Raw genomic sequence first — 25270 nt, forward strand, 5'->3', positions numbered from 1 at the left:
AAGGAATCTGTCTGAACAACTGTGCCAGATCATCCTTCGTTCAAGCAGTAGGAGCCAGTCTGTTTGCAGCTGGAAAAGCAAAGTGCCATCAACAACATTTACATAGCTCACACACACCCCTGGGCTGATTAGGTGTGAAATAGGGACGGGAAATTGCTTTTAAGTGTCCAGCATTCTTGGCTCCAACTAGAGCCATCCCAGGCATTTTCATCTGTATGCAATACACAGCTCCACAGAAAGGAAGCTCTTTGGTGCTACGGGATCATCTTTGATTTGGGGTGGCACTTTGGAGCCCTCTTTCTACAGCTAGAAAATAATTAAAGGGATTCTAGAAAAGAAATTTTGAAAGTATCTGGAAAACAGCCCTGTAAAGTGCATATTCAAACTCTGTTTCACTTTTGCTTCTCTTTCTTTTGCTGTCTTACACTGCAACACCTGACCTTACCAGATCTTTATCTCTTATTGTTAAGAGAGAGGGAAAGGAGAAAGCCTTAGGCTCCCTAGCAAGTGTGAATCAGAATTAAATAGGGTACAGAGGGAACCTGGTGATAAAATGCACACCAAACATGGTTAGGAAACTCAAGCACTCCAAGAGAGCTCTGAGGCTGCTTTACATCAGCATGTGAGTGCATTATTTGTGGAAGAGAGTAGAGTTGTGTTAGCAGTTGATGACATATGGTAAGGACTTCCCTGTAGCAGGCACCAATAAGCTTCCTCTTGTGAGATGCAGCTATCATGTCCCCTCCCTATACTTTGGGTGAAGTATGTTACAGAGAGCTACAGCATGTGAGGAAACACTTCTGTTGATTATAACCCTTTTCCTCATTACAAAACCATAGGTCTTTTGGCCTATTTGCACTGATAAACAGAAGGAGAGAGAGCTAGATCCTCATGGCAGGACAAGGGGGAATTGCTTTAAATTAAAAAAGGGGAAATTTAGATTAGATGTTAGGAAGAAATTCTTCACTCAGAGGGTACTGGCACTGCTGTTCAGAGGAGCTGTGGATGCCTCATCTCTGGAGGTGACCAAGACCATGTTGGATGAGGCCCTGTCAGCCTGACGTGGTGGGGAGCAACCCTTATCTATTGAAGGGGTTGGAGCTCGAAGATCTTTAAAGGCCCTTCCAACCTAAGCCATTCTATGACAATACGATTCAATTTTCATACAAACCTGTAAGTTTAGCACTACCTGGATAGCTACAAAAGAATTTCTGTACTGGCTTGTCTGCTATCGTATGTTCCACATCTGCTCCACATCTGTGCCAGGAGGAGCAGATCCTGCCCAAGCTGAGCTCCACCACAGAATGCTTTGGAACATACCCATAAACCTTGTTCTCACCCAGCAGTGATGTACCGGGATCCAGTAGATGCCCACAAATATCCTTTATCATAGCATAAGTCCAGGAAAGGTATGGCTTATGCCTTGAGAAAACAAACTGCCCAGACATTCATTGTAGACCTGGTAAGATGACAGAAGGAAAGATTTGAGCTGAGCCAACAGGGACTTCATAGACATGGGACCACGAGGTTGACCTTGTGATAGTTGTGAGCTGCATGACTGTGTTCCACTTAGACTTCATTTATCTTTCAAGAAAAAAAACAATACTAAACAAAATGCATACAAGTACTAGGTTTCTCATCTGTGCTGTCCTTTTTAAACACTGGTGTTTACATGCAGGAATGCCCAAATGACAGGGATCTGGGGTCACTGGCCACCTCTGACAAGGAGACTCTCGTGAACTGACTGAGAGCCTGAACTCTGGCACATAAAGTAATACACTGCTGAATTTGGGTGATCCTTGTTATTGAACTCATACCATGTGTAATCCAGACAAAGTGAAATATGAGATCAGAGCAGTTGTCTACTACACCCCAGTGAGCAGGAGTGGGGTGGCATGAAAAATTATAAATGATTTTCTTAAACACTTGAAGCCTGACAGAGCTAGCCTTCAGGCAGTGCTATGAAGTGAAGATTACATGCACACACACATATAGGAGATTTATTTTTATTTTCAGGGATAAAGACTAAGTCATTCAACCCTCTATCCAGTGACTGTGGTTGGAGAAGGAAGAGCCAAAAAGCACAGGAAAGCAGATTTATCCTGTGTTAGTGAAGGTGAGTTGGACTGCTTGGAGAAAAGTTAGTCCTCTATTACCATAAGGGATGGCTGCTGGTATGTTACCTCCCTGCATGTTGGTCTGACTGTTATCCAAAGCTAATGCCAATGGGAAGATTGAGGGAAAGGTATTTCAGTCCCGTGATACTCATTGTCTCAACTTGCATTAACTACAGCAGGTAGACATGGAAACCCTGGACAATGGCTCTACCTCCCATCTAGCTTCTCTGCTTTTGCTTACAGCTCCTCACAGACCATTTTCTAACACACTCATCTGTACACATGGTCTGTAAAGGTGAGACATTCTTCTGACAGCAGATAGACTCCCCTGAACCTCATCACTTAGAAGGCTGTGGAGCATGGAACAAGACCCTTGGGCTGGTTCCACTGAGCCACAGTTCTCTGTCTGGGAGAAGGTTCTCCTTTTTACTAAAGAAAAAAAAGCAAAAATGTCAATTTTAGAACACTTTTGGTATTTTAGAACCACAATTTGTTGTTGACAGTAGAAAAAATTCTGTTCATTTCTAGTTAAAAGTGGAAATGTTTTCCTAAAAGTATCTCTCAAAAGCCATCCATTTGAGTTGAATTTTTAACTGAAGAAAAACAAACAAACAAGTAACTGTGTACTTGGTCATGCGGGAATCAGTGACTGTGTTGTGCTTGAATTCAGCGTAGTAAGAAGTCAGGGTTAAGTGGATCAGCTCCAACCAGATGTGCATCAGCACTGTAACTGGTTTCTGTCCGTGGCTTGCATGACACCTGGGGAAACCATACGAGAAAACTTGAAGAATGCAATGATCACAGTCCATAGGCCTCTAACAAGAAAGAGCTTTCTGCAAGGAGAGAGTAGTTATGGGGGAATCCTAAAAAGTACTCAATTTAATATGAAACTGGCTAAAATCCATTTGGACCAAAAATTGCAAGGTACGCGAGCAGCAGCTTCATGGAGGGCTGCTCAAAGGCCAGTTATTCAAGGACAGTCTGGAAACAGTAAAGGGGAGAGTGATCAAACACAAACTTACAGAGCCAAACAATACTTGACCAGAGAAATAGGGAAAGGAAAAAGAATATTGCTAGCCAGAGAATTAATACATCTTGAGTGATGAAAAACAAGTTGTTTTGTTTCCTATAGCAGAAGGTCCCATTGTTGGAGTCTTAGTTGTCTAATAAAGCAAGAGTTCAGATTAAAAGAAATATCCTGAAATTAAGGATTTTTTATTACAGAATCAGAGAGTCACAGAATGATTTGGCTTGGAAGGGATCTTTAAGATCATCCTGTTCCAACTCCCTGCTATAGGCAGGGACACCTCCCTCTAGACCAGGCTGCTCACAGCCCCATCCAGCCTGGCCTTGAATGCTTCCAGGGATGGGGCATCCACAACCTTACTGGACAACCTGATCCAGTGTCTCACCACCCTCACACTAAATAATTTCTTCCTAATATCTAGACTTATCTTCTGCCTCTGTGAATTTCTTGATGTTCAATATGGGACTTCACACTTCATCTTGTTTAAGGCCTTATTGTCTTCTCTTTTCTGACCATATTTTTTTTACCGTACTTGTAAGAATCTTAAAGATCCCTGCTTTCTATTGAATTTGATGGTAGTTGACTACAGGATTCAAAAAGTATTGCAAGAGAAAGTACACAAGCTTTGCAGACTGCATAAATACGGCTTAGACATGATACAAACCATATTATTGTCAGGAAATTCATAGTAAAATGAATTTTACTAAGCCCCCTGTACCACAGCCCTATAGTAGCAACTTTATGCCATCTACCAGCACTCTTTAATTTTACAGGGAATTATGATTCCCAATCTCATTTGGCCATCTGGCAATAGCTATAAGAAAGTCAAGCTGTACAAATCTATGGGATTTGAGTAGTTTGTAACTTCCCCAGTAAATTCCTTCCAAAAATTTTTGGCAGATAAATCCAGGTATGTTTCTACCAGGCAACGGCAGGACTTTTCAGGCTGAGTGAGCTGAGAGTTGGCATTTGCACAATTGCTTTAGCTCAAAGTTCAAGCAGTGCTAACCTGTCTTGAACTGTGTGGTGTGGTTACATAGGCAACTCCTGCAGCTCTCCCACCACCAAAAACTTGCCACATAAACTCTGTACATAGATACGTAAACCTATTCCAGAATAAGGTTTTAGCATAGGAACTGTTTCCACAGCTAGGCTTCTTTTTCCTAATAGACATTTTTTAGTGTAGGAATTGACAGCTGATCATAATTTTTTTTTTTTTTCACCAGAACCCCTTGTACAGATGTAACTTCATCTACTTAGACCCTAAAAGATCTGGCTGGATCCTGGTGCTGAGAAACCTCACTGGCTCCAAGCCTACTACATCTGTACACACAGTTCTCTACAGCAAAGATGTAAGATGTGGTTCCAGCTCCAGGATTACTCTGTTACAATGTCCTCTGCTCCTTAGCACATTAATAAGAATTTCACTGGGCCTTCCTGGCGTAATAGTCATGCAGTAAGTGATGCATGGATAAAAGCTAATTATATCTCAGAACTATCATAGAAAGAAAAATGAGATTTTCCAATGATGATGAAAGTATTCTTACGGAGAACTGACTCTTGTCAGCTGCTACCTTATGGAGTACAAAATTTGACTCCTTGCTCCGTTTGAATACTTGCAGCTTCCTAGAGGACCAAAGCTCCCTGTCTCCCTTAACTGATACTTCAAGAGCAGATGGGATAAATAGAAGCTGCTACCAAGGATCAGCCTGAAGACACACCCAAGCATTCCCCAAAGCACACACAAAGTTTATATAATGCTTTTAGATGACCCACGAACCCTCAGCCCTCTTTGGTGACTTTGACTCAAGAGCATTCATATAGACAGATCATCCAGCCAATCTTCAAGCCAATCTTTGAATCCATCCTTAAATAACAGTGTGGATTCAAATACTTACCAGACAACATTCTGATTTTTTGCTTATATCTGTACATTTATAACCTGACTAGAGCATCCAAAGCTCCAAAGAAAAGTCGGTAACTCATCCTGCATTGAAGCAGAATTGATACATATTCTGGTATCCTCTATAGTTCGTTTGCTTGTTGATTTGTTTTTATTCATTGATACTTCCTTGCACAGGCTATACTAGTAGTTGTGTTAGTGTTCTTCCTTGTTGAATTAAAATTAGAGAAGACAGATTTCTGGGGACACTACCTTTTTCTGTTCACGAGTCATAACATGTTTCTCCTTCTGGCCTTCTGATTTTGGAGTCTGTAAGCAAGCTCCCAGTGATGATGCAGAACAGTACAGAAATAATGAAGGGAAAAGATAGTGAAGTGCTCTGTGATTATGGTCTGCCTTTTCTGTTTTACCGATCTTTCATGGAGTTAACTTCCTCCATCTTCATGTGAGATTAAGCAGGCTTTTGAAGCTTTTTATTTAAATTTGTTAACAATTCCAGATGATGACCTGACATGAATTTTCAAGCCATAGGTTGAAAAATATAAGCATTGGAGAGCTTAAAACACCCTTCTTGAGTTTTGTCCAAAGCTTTTTGACCTTAGTCAGTAGAGTCATTGACTCAGGGTGGGCTTTGGATCAGATCTTGAAATGTATGTAGCATTTTACCAACTGCAGCTTTTTACTCTCCTCCACGCCGAGTCTCCCTTCTCACTCTTGTGTTTGTTGTTCCTTCTTTCCACCCCAGCAGATGTTTTCCAGGCAACAGAACAGGATCTTGCTTCACTTGGAGCCAGAGCCAAGCTCCGAAGGTCTTGCACTGATTAATACCAATGGGAGTGGCACCTCTGAACAATCAGAAGCATAGAGCAAGGGAAGGGCCCTTCCTGCCCCTGCACTTGCTCCTCGCTAGGTTACCAAAAGCCATAAATAACAAGGCAGAAAATTAAGCTCAGACAAACTACGAAAGCAGGAAGCGAGAGGAAGCGTCGGTTTTGTTCACATTGGCTTCCAGACCATCTCAATGAGCTTTCATGGGAATGAATTTTAGGATGTGCATTTTTTTCTGTCTGAGCTTTTAAGGATGGGCATCTCATCTGAGTTCCCCGTTGCTCACTCTGTCTGGTTATTAATATCCTGGTCAGAGCCTGTTTTTTAGTGATGTTTTTCTTTCAGCTGCTAATGCTCTGATTCTACAAATGACCTCTTCCTGAAATGAAAGTTCCAGGTTCCAGCAGTGCAAGGCCTCCTCCACTTGAGATCATTAAATATATTGTAAAAGAACAAAAATGTATATTCCAACAGAAACATATGTGCTGAAGCTATTTCAGTATGTTTTGTCAACACTGCTGGATCATGGTCAACATGTCCATCAGGACACCCAGATACTTCTCTGCAGAGCTCATCTCCAGCAGTTCAGCCTTGTAGTTTGTATTGGTGCATGTGTTCATTCCTCCGCTGGTGTAGGACTCTTTACTTGCCCTTGTTGAACCTCTACAGGTTCATCTCTACCCACCTTTCAACACGTCCAGGTTTTCCTGAATGGCAGCACATTCTTCTGCTGTTTCAGCCACTCCTCCCAGCTTTGTATCATCAGCAAACTTACTGAGGGTGGGTCCTACACTCAGGACACTGATGAAGTTGTTGAATGAGACCAGCCACAGCACTGACTAGCACTGGCACCACTGGTTACAGGCCTCTAACTAGACTATCCTGCTGATGACAGCCTTCTGAGCTCTGCCAGTCAGCCAGCTCTCAATCCACCTCATTGTCCACTCATCTATCCCACACCTTCCAAGCTTGTCTACAAGGATGTTGTGGAAGACAGTGTCAAAAGCCTTAATGAATTCAAGGTATGCAACATCCACTGCTCTCCCTCCACCTGCCCAGTTGGTTATGATATCATAGAAGGTTACCAGGTCAGGCATGATTTTCTCTTGGTGAATCCATGTTGTCTACTGTTACTAACCTTTTCTTGCACTTGCCTGGAGATATCATCCAGAATAAGCTCCTTTATCACCTTCCCAGAGATGGAGGTAAGGCTGACCATTCTGTCCAATCCTCCTTCTTGCCTTTTTTTCAAGACTAGAGTGATGTTGACTTTCCTGCAGTCCTCAGGCACCTCTCCTGTTCTCCACAATCTGTCAAAGATCTTAGAGAGCAGCTTGGCAATCACTTCTGCCAGCTCCCTGAGCATCCGTGGGTGCATCCCATTCAGAGTGAATCCCATCAGGACTCATGGATTTATGAGCATTGAGTTTGGCTAGATGATGTCTGACAAGATCATACTTGACCAAAGGAAAATCTTCCTTTTCCCAAACTCTCTCTCTTACCTCCAGGGTCTGGGATTCCTTAGGGACAGTCTTAGCAGTAAACTGAAGCCAAGAAAATGTTCAGTAACTTCGCCTTCTCAGTGTCGCCTTATAGGGCTTAAACTCCTTTTCACGTTTAAGTTCCACATCCAGTGAGTGTCTGTATCTTAGTAATGCTAAGAAGAAACTGGAATTTAAATTTTATGATAACAAGATCCATTTTGTTCATTTAAAATAGAAGTTAGAAATTCTGTTTAAAACTATTTGGGGGGGAAGGCAAAAAAAAGTTTCTGTCAGTGTCTGAAAAAGCAGACATTGAATTGTATTCTAATGAACTTGAACTTGAAAAACATCGTCAACCTTTTGTTTATTGTTTATTTTATCAGGAAGACTTGTTTGACTAAAAGTGATTTTCCGTTTCCAGTAATATCTTTATTTTTTCATTTATTTTCCTTTTCAAGAGAGAAAAATGTGCGTTTTCCAAAGAATTATTCTACAGCAGAATTTTTCAATTTTAATTTGAAGTTTTGCAGGGTTACAATCCTTGATATGTGCTTCTCCATAATCGGTCTTCAATGTTACATCTAAACCAATTATCAGGTAGAGTATAATTTGAAAAAAGCAAGACAGATTGAAAATGTTAGCACTAAAGTTTTGCCAGATCTCAGTTTACCATTTGAAAAATAACTCTTTGATGCTTAAAGTTAAAATAATCATTTTCCTTTTCATGCTATACCTTTGAACTGCTTACTTGTCCTCTCCTGCTGAGAATTAATTTTGAATAAAATAAGTAACTGAAATGTGGAATTTTGGTTCAGTGATTTATTCTCTTGGACTTTCAAACTTTACAGTAAAAGAAAATTATGAAACTTGACGCTGTTTAATTTCTTCCCTCTTCTGCTCTCAGAGGGTTTAAAGGGTAGTAAATAGGTACATAGGTTGGTGGGTAGATACATAAAAGCAATAAAACCTGATAGGAAAACACTTTTTTTCATATTATTCAAAAGCTGAGACAATTTAAATATAATTTTCCATTAAATTCTAGAGGATCTTTCTGTGATTTAACTAGACTTAAATAAGACCCCTTAGGTTTCATCCAAAGCTATTGGAATCAGAAGAAAGAATCCTGTTGACTTTGATGGGCACTGGTCGTGTCTTACACAAGTGGCTGAAAAACTCTTCCAGATGAGAATTTCATCTCAGCACTGCCTAAGTATCTAAACTGGGAAAAGCTGTTTTTTTGGAACGTTGCTTTAGGGAAATCAAATAAGAAAAGAAATTACAGAGCTTCAATCAAAATTAAAGTTGCCCTTTAGAAAACAAAAAAAATAGACCTCACCATCTGGGACTCTCTCATTTTACACAATATTTTTATTAAAAGCAGCCGGTTGTTTCCTCTGCATCCGAGTAGTTTAAGCAAGAAGAAGATGTTTATTTTACATTCATAATTTGTTTAGAGCTAGCAGAAGAAATACCTTGTTGTGCATGAGTTATTAGCTCATTGCAGAATTGCTATGTTTAAATAAGCCTTTGACGTTGATTCATCTAAGTATGTGTCTCATAAATGAGAATCATATGCATGGTGAAACCAGACCTTGGCATTTCATCAGGGCATGATTTGAGAACACGCGCTTTAAACTCTCCATATTATTAAAAGGAAGACAAAGGGAGAATTAGAAAAACTCTTTGCTTGGGGGCCATTTATTATTGTCATAAAGGAGTTATGGATTCACTGATATTTGCATCAGTTGGTGGTGTTAATCATTTTTAACTACTTGACTTGAAGAAGTAGTTCAGGAAATTAGCCTGCTAGTACAGTGTATGAAGCGTGTAAGAACGAGCGTGTGAATTGGCCAAAGTTGCCTAATGTCACTTCTGACTTCGAAGTGAGAGCAGGACAAATCGTTTGGCTTTCTATCCAAACAACTACAGACACCAGGCTTCAGCTGTGAGCAAATTTCAGCAAATTCCCAGCTTCGTACCTGCTTGCTTATATTTTCAGTGAAGGTGATTGACACTTCCATGGCTCAGTTTGCTCACTGGGGTTTCCAAAGCATTTTACACATCCATGAGCCAGGTGCACCACTGGGTCACGTCATCCCTATATTAATCTGGAAAAGAAAAGCAGCCATAATTCCTGAATAGCCAAGCTCTCTACCCAGGTGAAACACTCAGCTGAAGTGACTATGGTTAATCTGCATGTAGTGAGGAATATGATCCTTGACACAGATACCTGTAATCAGCAGCTATGTGTGCAGAACTGTCTAGGGTGGAACAACATTCATATAATTTTATTCTCCTGCTTCTCTTCCCCATGCAGAGCTTTGCATGTTGTTTTTTCTCTATCCATTGTGATTGGCAATTAATTTGGATCAGCCCTGAGCTTTTCAGTTCTCTTCTAGACTCGATTCCTGAGAGAAAACAGTCAATTCTGGTCTCAGTTACACTAGCACAAAATTCAAATGTCATGTATGTTAGGAAAAGTGTTGTTATATTAAACTTAATCCTGAACGCACAGGGAATCATTTGGTGACACAAGAACTCATTCTTAACTTTACTGCTCAACTTTAGAGTGAACATATCCTGAGGAAGACGAATTCTCCTCTCCCCTCTCTTACACCCTTCCAGACTGTCTCTCTGTAATTAGGACATTAAAAACCTCATCAAACCAATTTAGGTATATAAATAAATTATAGAAGAACCTTGTCTCCAAATCTTATGGTAGTGCAAAAATGATTTTTTTCGAAAATATGGTGGAAACATTTTCATCCATTTTTTTTCCTTCACATTGAGGCCTCAAACAGATATTTTGAAATGACACAAGACCTGTACTTCTTGTATCTTTTAACCCCATCCCCAGCAAAGAGGTGAAATAACAACATTAACATGATGTCATTTTCTGAATAGTAGCCTCAGAAATTTGGTGAATACTTTCACCATGGATCTCTCCAGCATGTCCGTGCCTTCAGCACTGTAATAGGGAAGAGATTTCTGCTATTCTCTTCCCATTCTCTCAATGAATCCTTTACTTTTATTACTTCTTTGATGAAAAGTCATTAGTTTAATATTTTTTCCTTCTGCAGTAATTGAAGAAAAAGCAAACCTCTCTCTGTTCCCCAGATCTTTTTTTTCTCTAGAGAATTTGAATCTAAACTTTCCAGGTTGTTGAAACACAGTTACTTTAAATTAGTGTCACAACATAGAGAAATGGGCTTGGCATAAAGCCTAGACTCTTAAGCTGTTACTCATCTCATCTAACTTTATTCATTTTCAGTGCCCTTCAGTCACTGCAAGATCTCTGTACAAAACAACACACAGTATAGGTTTCTTCAGTCTACAGTGCATAGATTTTCATAGGTAAGGTCTAAGTGCCTCCACCCCCTTATAGCTAATGAAGATCCATATCTCTAACGAGCGACCCACAAGCAAGTATCTAATGTTATTGGAAACCTTTTTCAAAGTTGAAATCTAGATGACATTTAGAGGCTTTTCTAGAATTGTATGGTTCCCTGATAGGTCCTGTGACCTATCCATCAACCCCAAAAACAAGTCTCAGATACCACAAGGCATTTCAAATCCAATGACATGGGAGCCTGCTATGGGAGGCCTGGTCAACTGCTGAAAGTCATTCATTCTGAACAGTGTAGGTAGTCATGAGAAGAATCAATCCCTGAAATGTATTAATTTTATTGACCATAAACTCTCCGCAGCTACCTGAAGGCTCTCTACAAATACCTGAAGGGAGGTTGTGGTGAGGTGGGAATCATCCTCTTCTCCCATGTAACTAATAGGACTAGAGGGAATTGTCTCAAGTTGCCCTGAGGGAGACTCAGGCTGGATATTAGGAAAAAAATTCTTCTCCAGAAAAGTGGTCAGGTGCTGGAATGGAGTCACTGTGTCTGGAGGTGTTCAAAAGACATTTAGATGTTCTACTGAAGGACATGGTTTAGTGGGAAATATCAGTGGTGGGTGGATGGTAGGACTAGATGACCTTGGAGGTCTTTTCCAATCTTGATGATTCAATTACTAAGTTGATCAAATGTAGGTGTCTTGTGCTGAGACAGCTGCTGGCATGCAGGATCTCACCCTTGGTCCCTGCAGACGGCAGTGGACATGCAGCCATTTCCAGGAACTGAAGTTGTGAATGTGCTGCAGTTCAGCCATCACTGATGGATGCGAAGGAACAAAATGCTCTGCACTTTCAGAAAACCAAGCAGTGAATATACAACTTTGATATAGACCTGTCTTACCCAGAGAAAATAAACACGTTTCAACTCTGAAGAAGTTCCTGCAAAGTCGTGGTAGTTCCGCTGGGTTCGAGGAGGTTGTTCCCGAGATGAGGCATTCCTTTGGATTAGTGAGTGTCAGTGCATGCCAGCACACAGGGTTTTCAGAATTCTCCATTTGACTGAGAACAACAAATCGCAGCTGTTTTTGTAGGCACATTTCAAAAGCACCCGTGGAAGTGCTGCCCGTTATTCATTGAAGGTGTGAATTACCTTGCCTTTCACCACTTGACTTCTAAGTATCCAGTCTAAATTGGAGTTAGGGACTCCCATGGTGACAAAGAAGAGACACAAGTGTGCAATTTTCAGACCTAAGTAATGAACTGTCCCTTGGAGGTGCCTGGAGACTTTCTCTTGGAGATGTTTCTCTTCTAGGCAGCTGAAGTGAAGTATCATTTCACTCTCCAATTACTGGATATAAGTTACTGGATATAAGTTTACTGGCGCCTTCTCTGTGGTAGTGGGAGTCTGCTGGCTTCCAATTGAGTCCCACCCTTTCAGTCTAGGATAGTTTCATCCTCATTAATTTTAAGGGAAGAAAAAGAAATGTTACTTCTATTTTTATTTTGTTTTTAATTTTCCATCACTCATCTCTCCACATTTTCCCACTCTATCAACAAAATCTCTGATATAATAAGCAAACAGCAGGCAGAAATACAGATTTATGGCAGTAGCTTACACTTGGCAAGAGCCCATTTCCTTGCATGCTCCTAAAAGCTGCATGATTCCTACACTCCTCCAGCCCCAATGTACATAACAAATTCTTGTGTTTGTATTTTTGTCACTTTCGAGCTGAAAGATGATAACTAACAACAAATGGTGGCTTGTTTTCTGACATAGTTACATTACTTACGTCCTGCCTGCGTCTGTAATTTTCACTCCCTTCTTGCTTCAAGGGAAGACTCTGATGGCCATTAATTTGATGATGTATCTGGAAGAAACTTGCCAACACTTGTCTCCCAATAGATTGTAATAGACTGGAACGGGCTTGAATCGTTTCCAGATAAATGGGGTTGTGGATTTTCATAGTCATTCTTATTTCATCAGAGTATCTGCATTTTACATCCATATGAAAGAGATTTAAAAAAAAAAAAAAAAAAAAAAGGAAGGAAGGAAGGGAGGAAGGGAGGAAAAATATGATGAGAGAAAAAACAGTCACCATTTTCACAATCCAAAAATTCTAAAGGCTATAAGGGATTTCAGGAAGACTTAGGTAAGGATATCTATTTTAAAATGTCCTTTGCTGCATCCAATTTTATTGTAATGGCATTTGATATGTCCCATTGGGATAGATGGGTGCCACTGAAGTCAACAATTAAGAGGGTGCAAAATCTATCTATGGGAAGAAAAAGTAGAACAGCAGAAATTAAGAGGATCATTAGACACCAATGCACAGGTACACCTAAATATATCTCCCCTATTATTTTTTTTTTTCACATTATACATGTTCTTTTAATTAAAAACAGCATCATGCTACCTGCAGTGCCTGCTATGGCACGTTTCCTCAATCATTGGGATTCCCTAGGCTTTTTTAAAGAAAACAACAAAAAGTCATACCAAATGTGTGGGGTTCAGGTTTTTGGATTAAAATATATACGTAATGGCTTCAGGATATCCCTTCTGGCTCAGCTTCCAGTCCTGAATTGGCAGTGGTCTCCCATAGGACTAGTGCCTACCCATGAGCCATGCATAAATATTTCAGATTTCCAGCAATACTTGAGGTGTTATTAAGGATATCTTCAGGTAGAGGTTCTCATGTGACATGAATGACAAGGGGCAACGGGCACAAACTGGATCACAACTGAACATGAGAAAGAACTTCTTTTCTTTGAGGGTGGCAGAATACTGGCACAGGCTGCCCAGAGAGGTGGTGGAATCTCCTTCTCTGGAGATGCTCAGAACCCACTTGAACACTGTACTTTGTGACCTACTGTAGGGAACTGCTTCAGCAGAGGGATGGACTGGACAACCTCCATTGGTCCCAACCAACCCCCAGAATTCTGTGAATCTCTGATTCAGTGAATGTTTCAGGGTAGATGCGCCTGGCTCAGCAAAATTCTCCTGGTCCTCATCCTTTAAACTACAGTGTCCTACATACTATGTAACTGTTCTGCCTTTAATGTGTAAGGAATTAATAAAACTTTATATACATCTGCTTTTTTTTTCACTCAATAAGAAGTAATTTCAGAGAATTGAGCTGATTGTGGCAGTTTTTGTTAGATTAATTGCTAAAGGTTGAAAAACAAATCACTCTTGTGGCACAGAAGTCTTCCCTCTAGGCTTAATGAAGGTTTTCCTTGTCATAAACAGATATTTTTCAGACTCTCTGCATGAATGCCATTAGAATCAGAATAAGGCCCCATACCATGGCTCTTTCAGGTCCTATCTTCATGGCCTTCACTGTCATCTGTTGTTTGATGGTTCAGCTTCCTGGAATAAGGTGTTTATGTTTTGCTCTTATTTATTCCCAGTACAAGGAGGTTTAGCAGTGCCAGTTACACGTGAACACTGTCATAAATGAACTTATTTTTATAAATGGGAAAATTGTGCATGGGATTTTCAAAAGAGCCTGATAGTGTTTTGCAGCTGGGTTCAATTGCAGAAGAATGACTTGGAGCATGGGATTAATGTCAACTAATTTTCAGTCATGGGAGAGAAATAGGCAATTTGAGTGTTACAACATTTTGGAAACATTTTAAATCTCACGTACCTTTTCTTCCACTTGGCCTTACTTTAAAGACCAATGTTGACAGTCAACCTCATGGATTCCAATTGAAAGAGCAAACAAACAAGAAACCACCCTCAACAGTTCAGCTGGCAGTTTAGTTGTGTACTTCTTGATTCTTGGGAAAGCCTTTTTGCTTCTTCGGAAATTCTCTTGCCTTGTGATCAATTATCATCCCTTTTCATCTATGAGCACTGGGTTATCAAATGAAGTATGGCTAGGGAGGTGTGGCAATAAATAAGAAGAGCTTCTACATGCTCTGGTGATTCAAGTGCCAGCAGTAAACCCAAAGTAAAGGGTTGGCTTGTGTAAGTTGATGGACTACATACTCAGAGGGTCATAACTAATGCACAGAAATGCAAGCAGATGCAAACATGAAAGTAATAATTTTTTTAAAAGCATATGAACCTAGAGAGAGCAGTGACACTTCCAGATCTTAGCTTCAGGAAAAGTTTCCCCTGGTATCCGTGGTAGAAAAACTTTTGGGATATTAAGGCAACACTTAGCAATTTATAAAGGACTTAATAATATAACCCTGTCTGCAGTGGTGTTAAGGCTTATCCTGCAATCATTTGTTCATTTAAAAGACAAAATGCCTCAGAAGCTGTAGAGGGAAGTGTTTATAATTAGAAGGAGGAGGAATGGGTGGAGTTCTTTCTATAGGATATGATTATGAGTATCATTAACGGGGTTTGTCAGATTGCTAATGGAATATTATGATTTCATTGCCTACACTGAGTGTATTGTCTCTAAGTACAACCATGCAAAAACACTTAAAGATTTAGCATTTTCTCCAAAAGACATTGAAATATTTCGGCAAACTTAACAGGCTTAATTTCAGCTCTTTATTCAGTTTTCTTCATGAAGAAATGTACTCTAGTAGCAAACAGACAATATTAGAATCACAGAATCACAGAATCATTAAGGTTGGAAAAGACCTCTAAGATCACCAAGTCCAACCACAACCCATCCCACCATGCCCACTGACCGTGTCCCTCAGTGCCACATCTCCATCTTTCATGAACACCTACAGGGATGATGACCCCCTCCCTTGCCTTGCTGGACAGCCTGTGCCAACATGTTACCACTCTTCCTGAGAAAGAATTTTTTCCTAATATCGGTATTGATCCTGATGCCTAGCAAGCACAAACTGAAATGCAGGCATCACTTGACAAGGAAAATGAAATAAAAATAAAAAAAAAAAACCACAAATCAGTGCATAAAGGCATGCTATTCAGGCCACTATCAAAGTGTTGTACAATTATTTAAATACAAAGCAACTAATATGATTAAAGGAATGGAGCATCTCTCATATGAGGAAGGTATGAGAGAGCTGGATTTATTCATCCTGAAAAAGATAATGCTCAGAAGGATCAATGTGTTTAAATTAACTGATGGAGAGAGTAAAGATGGAGCTGGGATCTTCTCAATGGTGTCAAATAACAGGATGAGAGGTGAGGAAACAAGTTTAAATACAGGAAATTCCATGTGAATAGAACTAAACACACTTCTTTACTCAGGCTGGACACAGGTTGCCCCAGAGAGGTTATAAAGTCTCCATTATTGGAGATATTCAAATTCCTCTATAGCAGTGGAATAGGCCACAGAGCTTACAATATTCTTAGTGAGTTCTGGAGCAGTGAGATTCACTAGGCAGTATTTGGTAAAGAGCACTAATTATAGTCTTATTTATTGCTTAGGTACTGTCGTGGAAAAGCCACTTCTGTTCTTACCCGGATTTAACTGCTCTTATTCATGATTTCCCTTCAAGTTATTGGGTGGTTAATGTAACAAACAAATCACATGCTTTAGATGTTATTTTTGTGTATTTTATAACAAACATCAATAATTCTTTTCCTTTTTTTTCCTTAAGAAAAGCTTTATTTTTAATTATCTTAACACTTTTTATAGCATACTGTGTTCTTTTGGATGGTCTGTTCTGCATGTGGAGATATATATTGCTTGCAAGAGCGGTATGATATACATACAGTTGCATGCAATTTCAAAGCAATGTCTGCTGGATCATGTTACTAAATCCCCTTTGGAAATATACCTCTAAAGCCCACCTAAGAAGCCTGAGGTTTTGGTGTAGGCCACTTGGACTGCTGTCTATCTACGGAGAGATAACTCCACCAAGCAAGCAACAAGAGGGCTCTTCCCACTCAAATCAGTTCTTGCCTTGTGATTAGAGTCTGCTTAGAGAATGAGGTACATGATAAGATGGTATGGCTGGAAGAGATACCAGCAGGTCAAGGAAGATGGTACAGCAGTCTTATTCCCAATGGCACTTTCAGGAAGGCTTTGTGCCTTTGTATGACAGGTCTTGCTGTGCGTACAGGATCTTTAAGGGGTGGTCATTCGGTTTCAACTCCTCCTTATCTCTGCAGATCTTCCTGGGAGGGTGAAGAGGAGGAGAGGACTGGGCTGAGGTTAAAATGCAGAGGGGACCATCTCCTGCTGCACAGATTTCACCTGGACCCAAGGCCTTTATATAACAGATACAGTATAACATGGTTCTGTCACTCTGTTAGCCTCGAGAATAGGCTGCATGATATACAGAAGCTGAGACATTAAATATTAAACGGATCATTTTGCCATGTTCTTCAGACTTCTGTGCCATGACATTTCTATCCTCATCCTTGCTATGCACATGAGCAGGCTGTATCTTGTTTCCATTTACAGGCACTGTGTCCTCAGAGAAGTCCAGTAAATGTGATGTTTTGGAGCTACATGGACAAAATCCATGTTAATCTCCACAGTCCACGTGGGGGAAGACAAGACCAAGAATAGAAACACAGAATAACCGAAGGGCTGGCAGAAGCTGGGCCTCTTTGTTTCTCTTATGGTCTCAGCCTAGTATTTGAGGGATGCTTTCGACCTCTGGGAAGGGATGTGCTGGAAGTCACCGAGGGTAATGTCATGCTTTTGGGCTAGATGGGAGTACAGAGAGTGATCCACCTCATTTTTTCTGGTTCAAGAGGATGAGGACAATGTGCTCTGAGAAGCCTGGGGCAGAAAGATTCAGTGCAGCCATTATGAAACCATAATGAGAGGCCTGAATGAAAACCATGGTGTGTCCTCCATGCTGACATCGGCACTCTTGATGTACAGCTCTGGCCTGGCTCCCCCTGAACCCAAAGCTCTTCAGAGGGTAAATGTTCTAATTTGTTTTGTTTGTTTTTAACGAAGGAGAATTCTTCAATCTATTCAAGATAGGAGGCTCACTTGTGGGGAAAAAAAAATAACTCTGGGGGACTGTTTTCAACACAGCTTTTGCGATATGGTTTCACCATGTTCTTAGGCAAATCCTTAAGGGCCAAATTTTCTAAAAGCATGAATATAAATGCCCTCATCTTACTGGGGTCTTCATCCTTAACTGCTCTCACATGCAAAAGCTTCAGGGAACTTGTGAGTTTGAATACAGAAGAAAAATCCAGGATGTAGTTCATAGAATAATAGAATGGTTTGGGTTGGAAGGGACCTTTAAGACCATCTAGTTCCAACCCCCTGCTGTAGGCAGGGATACCTCCCTCTAGACCAGGTTGCTCAGAGCCCCATCCAGCCTGTCTTTGAAGGCTTCCAGGCAGGGGAAATCCACAGCCTCACTGGGCAACCTGTTCAGTGTCTCACCACCCTCACAGAAAAGAATTTCTTCCTAAGTCGAGCATCTGTTAAAAAAAAAGAAAGAAAAAAAAAAAAAAAAAGGAGTGGCATTCGTCTTGCCTTCCACACCATTTCTAATAATGTCTCTGATGTTCAAAGGCTGAAGTGATGGACATCTTATGAAAAACTTCTATAGCCCATCGCATCTCAAAATGCATTTGGAAAGGAAATTATTGGAAGCTCTTTTCTCTACCATCAATTTGTTGAGCTAAGTGCATTCAGAGAAATAATTTGCTAGGGAAGAGCCAGGAAGGAGCCTGAGGGCTGTGGCGGGGTTAACACTTGCATGTTAATGAGTAGGGACTTTTCCCATGGCATGTGCAATATTTTGAGCTAGTGCAACAGGCTCACACACTTGTTATGACAGATGCTTCGCTAAAGAGCCAGTGCTGGTAGAAATTACATCAGCCTTCCAACCACACCCACCGTCGGAGGAACAGAAAATGAGATAAAACTTGCTGCACATAGCTCCTTAGAAAACAGACCCATCTGCCAGGCCCCTTTCTTGGGGTTTCTGATGCTGTTATCTTGGACGCTCTCCTTCCTGGCTGGATAGTGGCAGGAAGCGTTTAGTAAGTGGGTAATAATAGTTTCATGTTAATAGGAAATAACAGGCTTGGAAGTGGCCATATGTCTGAGAACTGAAAAGGACCCCACAGCTTTCAGAGCATGTGTGGGAATCCCACAGGCCTTTGAAGCTTGTCCAAAACACACAGCCCATGTAATTCTTATATAATTGCCAGTGTCAATAGTCAGTGGGTATCATTTTGTCATATATTGTTTTAATCTGGGAGCAATGGTGTTTGACAGAAAAGCACTGTGCTAAGTGGCAGATGGAGGAGGGAGGGAACAGAGCATTGCACTCATCACTGGAGGATACTTTCTTTGTGTGCTTTGGGCCAGGGAAGACAGCAGTTTGACTAAGAGGAAGGAGAGGGGGAAGAGCAGACACATGGGGCAGAGTCAAACAGTAACAAAGCAATCCTGTGGTTTGTTTTTGGTTAAATGTGCTGTCTGCAGAGCTCATCACTGGTAAAGCACGAAGGTGGTAGTGGAGCCAGAGGGGAAGGATCTCTTGGCATGCACTGGAGACAATGTCTCTTTGTGTATGACTCCTTTGTGCTTCAGTGAAAGTCCCACTGAGTTTCCAAGATGGCCAGTTCCAATCCTGCTATTTCCTATAGCATGACATTATTAGTTCTTATTAGTCCTTACTAGTACTCCTGTCCTTATGATAGCCAAGGAAGGTCACCAGGACTCCAGGTAGCCTTGCAGAAAGATTATCAGAAGAATTATAGAAACAGCAGAGCAGGCAATACAGAGGAAAGAGATTGCACATTGTCCTTCAGTGAGCTAAGCATCTTTTTTTCCCACAGAAAATATATATTATATATATATATATATATATATATAATGTATATATCTATAATATACAATATATATATATATATATATTTCAGCAATGAACTGACTCCCAGAGCATGCATGATGGCACATGGGGCCCTTCTTACATTCCAAAGGGCAACTCTTATTTTCCTACTTCAAGAAGAGCAAAAGCTGAAGAATTCCTCAAGAAAGTGGAAAGTCTACAGGTGTGGAGCACTACTTTACAGGAAGTTTCTGTAACTGAAGGTCACTGAGGTTGGCAAGATGGTTGGCCTTTCTAGTTGAACATAGTGAATTTTACAAAGTTCTTTTTAAATTCATGCTTTGTTTTGTTTGTTTGTTTGTTTTCAAGGAGTAGAAATTTAAGAAAGTAGATGCATTTCTGCATCTTTTGTGCAGAAGTTACAGTACTAATACTACAGATATGGGTTTCATGTTCCCCCCACCAGGCGAAGAATGGAGGAATTTCTCCATGCTCACGTTGTCCATTACCCTGAACACAGTGCTGATAACAAGAGCAGTGTTAGATGTGCAAGGAGGAATGTCAGCAGTTTCTCCCTGAAAGCCTTTTTTGGAGCAATCTTTTATAAAGATACAATGGATCAGAATCTATGGACGAGATAAGAGACCATCCCCTTTGCAGATTTCACAGGAACTTTTGGATGCAAAAGCCACTGAACTACTTGTCGCTGCCAGGAAATGGGCTGTGGTACATACATCCCATATTAGAAATGTATATATATGTCTTGTGGATCTTCCTGTATGGAAAATAGCAGTAAGGGGATTTGAACAGCATCCAAATATAGGTACAATCTAAAGTGAATTTTGTTGAATTAAACATTTAGGAGTTTAAATCTCTCTGACTTTAAACCATTTGCCTTCATTTCCCACCTACTCCCTAAGGGATCTGGAGTACTTAACCCACACTCTGATTCTTTGTCATTTTTTAAACACATCATAGAAAAACTCCTCAGCATTTCTGGCTCAGAGTTCTAATCTGATCATATTTGTTTCCTTATGTTGGGGCTTTCAGCTTAACTGTAATGGGTAGGCCATATAAACTGAAGACTTCCTTCCACTGAAATAAAAGATAAGTTCCTAATGAGAATCTTTTATACTTTTGGCAGGTTTGGATATTATTCATCCCAAAATATCGCTGATGCAATTTTAATTCTGGTTTGGGAGCCATTTTTCTTGGTCATCTGCCATCTTCCAATCAAATTCTCTTGGATATCTCTCAGATTTCCATTACAGTACACTTCACATCTCTCATGTTCTTTATTATCTTGATTTGCACAGCGGGGTAGCACTTTCATCATTCTTCAGGAGAAAGAAGGCATACAGAGCTTGTATAACTTGGCCATGGTGACCCAGAAACACCCTAGCAGAGCAAGGTGTTGATCTTGTGTCTCTGAAGTCTTGGACTAGCAATCAGATTGTTAAACCAACTGCGGAACCCTTTTCTTGTACTTTTATACTCCATGCACAGACACAAAACTAGAAAAAGCAATTTTCAGAGACTTACTTTGGACCTCATGCTAGAGGAAAAAATCCTAATAACAATGGTCATCTGATTCTTTTGCGTGAGCCTCAAGCAAAAACTCCTTTTCAAGCAGGAAAAGGATTCTGCCAGCAGTTTCATGGGGAACAATGTCCTGAGCTCAGATTTGATTCTACATTAAAGAGTGTACATTCTATGGGCTGATTTAGGGGATGGTATTTCTTACTTGCTTCCCCAAATCCTGAAGCCAAATTGCTGGTTGTGCTGATATTCCAGACACCATGATTAAATAAGTGGTACTGTCTTTATTTTACCAGCTCTCCAGAAACTGCAGATACAAATTCAAAAGAGCTCAGATTTAACTGGGTTCTCTAGATGATGTGGTTAAATAATTGCTGATATCCTTATAGGTATCTCCTCCAGACGATATGATTAAATAATTGCTAGTGTCTTTTTTGCTAACTTCTCCGGATTCTGTGGTTAAGCTACTGCCAGCATTTTGCTTATTGAATCTGTATTACTTTAATCAAAGTAATTATGAAATTCCCGTCCCTCTTGGAAAGTGTTATGATTAAGTCTCCAAAGTGAATCCTGTGGGCTTGATCGTCTCATTAAATGTGTGTGAATTTCATGTGCCTTACAAAGGATACACGAGGAAGTTACTGAGCAAGTTAAACACGAGCATGGATTTGGCAGCCCTGTGCTGTATTTCCCTTTGCAGCCTTAACCCCCTATAAGATGAATTCACTTGCAATTCAGTGATAGCCTGTGTTGTGCTGGCCATATTTGGCTCATGGTAAAACTGTACAGATGTTTGTGGTACAGACAATGTCCTGTGAGATCACACCCCGTTTATTTCAGGATAGAATTTTTTAGATAGCAGCATGTTTAACGTGTTTTGTGAAAGGAACATGAAAAACCTCAGTGGAGATTGTTCCAGTTTACACCAATATAAGTGACTGGCCTCTCAACACTTGTTCGCTCTTTGACATGGACTAAAGAAGGCAGGATGAAGTACGAAGGGAAATTGTGTTCTCTTCTACCTCCCATCACCTGGGTGTGTTGCTGCTAGACACCTTCCAAATGGGTCCTGAATGAGACTGCTGCTGGTTAGCTTTGACTGTATTCCAACATTTTACAAATCCCTACAGCTAAATCCTTTTACTAAGGAAAGTTGGTGGCACCTGCAAGGCTTTTCTTGCTTTTTCTAGCATTGAAATTCTCCTTCTCAGGTAAAGGAACCTCAAGTGTAGGAAAACCTCAGTACTTCTTTCTTCTGAGGCATGGACAAATGGACTTCGCACTGAGAGGTGGATGAGCATTTATTGTAAACAGCAGTCAGATCCTATAGATGTGTGGACCATATTGTTTGAATGTAAGTTAGAAGAGTTGAACTGAACGTGTCAGATGTCTTTATACATAATTTTTTTCTCAGGTATTATTCCATTATAGGATTGATTCACACAGTCATGACAGCTTCTACTAAGAGTTTTTCATGGGATCAGGCTTGCCCATTTTGGAGTTGTCTCCTCTGACCTGAGCACTGCAGTATGTTGTTCTATCTGCCAGGCAATAACTATGACAGCTTCCTTGACCTACATTGTGTGGTAAAGTAAATTCATGACAGCTTTGATTGTAAGATCCTACAGAAATACATGATCAGCAGTTTGGAACATGGAGCAGGATGGAGAGGGAAGATACTGAAAGACCTAGCAATGATTTTCTATGACCAATGAAGCTGGCTTTAGCAAGTCTGATTCCCAGCAACTGCATCTATTGATGCTAGAAAGCCCAAAATCTCTCAGACAACAGGAAGATTATTCAGTGGGTGAATAATAATCTTGAAGGGTTGCGGATCAGTTCAGGTGCAGGTTCAGTTCCCTGTAAGACTTGTGGCCACTAGACTTGAGCTTACTAGGACTTGGCCCTTACAGTGTTTTGATGAGGGAATCATCCACAGGAATCCTTTTTTAATGATCCTTTTTTAATGTCATTTTTGCCACTCTTTATGGTCCGACTAGGAAATGTTAACTGTGCTGTAAAGAGTGGAAAAATACAGATCATCTACAAAATTTAAGGCAAACATGAACTCTGGGTGCAAAAGCCTGAAGAACTATATCTATGCGGAGGGCAAGAGGTAGTTGGAATGCAAAAATAAGAAAAGCTCTCCTGAAGTCTGTCTTAAAACATGCAGAGTCTAAGAACTGTTATCATCTGCTTTGCATGCAAGTCTCAAAGTAGATTTCAACTCACAGATGAAGACAGGCACATTGAATGCCTACATCCAGATGTTTAACTTAGGGATTTAGTAGATTTAGGACCTGATTCAGTTGCTTTAACATAAGCATCTAAAGCCATCTGAAATACAAAGAGTACACAGGAGACCTATGCTCTTCTGGATCAGGATACTATGGTGAAGCCAAAGCTATAACAGCATTAAATGTTTATTTTAAAGGCTCCTAGAAAGGCAACTAGAAGAAGGATACTCAAGGGCAGGGCCAGGGGCTATGTGTGAAAAGCTGAGTCATGGCCCTAATGAAAGGCATCTCAGGTTCATATGACCCTCCAAAAGTAGATATCTCTTAAATATTCCCAGATATTACCATGGTGTAAACACAGTGAACAGAATACCTTTCCAGTGCTGTATTGAAATCACTGATCTCAAGTTCCCTCAGAGGTGTCACAGTAACAGCTCTGCAGGATGTTTTAACCCTTTGGGAGAGAGGAAAATGTGCTGTAATGGTAGTGATTGCCAGGAATTTCACATGACCATATTAGCAGGAAGGGTCCATGCATGTAGGGAGTCTCTGAAGAAGTTAATGAACAAAGCCCTCTAGGGATAATAAATCACTGTTCCTGGGCCTAAAACAAAAATTAAATCCCAGGAGTGAATCCAATAAATTCCTTAATTTGGCAAAACATGGTCGAGACATTATTCTGCAGTGAGGGCCTGTCTGAAAGCCCAGAAAAGCCACTGGAGATGGATTTTATCTCACCTAACCTCAGGTGTCTACATTTCAGACTTTAATGGAACAGATTTCCTCAGACTCTTCTTTAGCATAAACAGAAATGTTCACCTTTAGGAAGTGATTCATTGTAATTTACAATGCAATTAACTGTTCCCACAGTCCAGTAACTCAATTTCCACTGACCGTAGAACAGTCTTCTTTCAAGAAAAGGAATCTTAGCATAATCAACATTGTCGTCATCATCATCATCGTCATCATCATCATCATCATCATCAATTGATTTAACACCCTCATACCAAATGCCAACCACTGAAAAATCAAAATGTATAGTATTTAAGTCCCTCAGTGATAGGAAAAATGTGACTCTAGCTTCTTTTAAGCAGATTGAAGTTTTGGTATGCAATTCATTTTTTGTGTATGAATTATGTGCAACGGGTAATGCTTGCAGGATCAAAGAATTGTTCTGAGGTGCAATTAACACTTACTTGTAAAATGCTTTAAGCTCCCTAAACAGAAGACAGTGTGTAAATGTTTGCTATTATCTCACTTACATTCATGTGCCTGTAGTTACCAAGAACTCTGTTATTCATGCAAGTTGTTCCTATTTATCAGCTCTGTGTCTGCTTCATTCAGGCAAGCTGATTGGCTGTCCAAAAATATAAATAAATTAAAAGAAAATGATCACAGGGGAGACATCTATGTTACAGGTGAGCAAAATGAGATGAGATGGATTTGACAAAATTGTTTTCCGCTCCGAAACTCCAAGGGGAAGATCGAGGACCCCCAGTCACTGTGCATCATTCATCCCTGATGCATTAGCTGTTAACATCGGAATATTGTATTTCTTTGCACAAACTGCGACTGCACAGTAAGTAATGTGCACACAAGAGGAGTCTCAATTTCTGTAGCCAGGATTATCAGTACGAGAAAACTCCTGAAGTGGAGGAGAAAGAGGGAAAACTGCGAAGACAAATCAGATCTAATGATTTTCTTTGTGAGCAGACAGATGCCAAGAGGAAAGAGTCCTGTGTGGTTTGAAGTCCATCAACTCCTTTTTGGCTGGTTTCTTAGCTTTCATGTCCCCTTCCCATGTGGTGGCCCATAGAGAGCAGAGACCACATCATTATCCATAGGTCATGGGGTGGATTTCTAATGTTCTCCAGCAAACAGATGCTCAATGGCTTCTCCACTTCAGCTTTGCAATTTTATCTTCAAACTAGAAAGTGAAGAAGCTGCTTTTCCCAGTCAGTCTTCAGGGAGTTTTTCACCCGAGTTTGACACTCCCCTGAGCAACTCAGTGCAGATCCAGTAAAAACTATTCTGATCTTTCTAATAGACTTCCCTTCCCTTCCCTTCCCTTCCCTTCCCTTCCCTTCCCTTCCCT

Source organism: Lagopus leucura, unplaced genomic scaffold (genome assembly GCF_019238085.1).
Source record: "Lagopus leucura isolate 7727_CA_CO unplaced genomic scaffold, USGS_WTPT01 Super-Scaffold_100157, whole genome shotgun sequence".
NCBI lineage: Eukaryota > Metazoa > Chordata > Aves > Galliformes > Phasianidae > Lagopus > Lagopus leucura.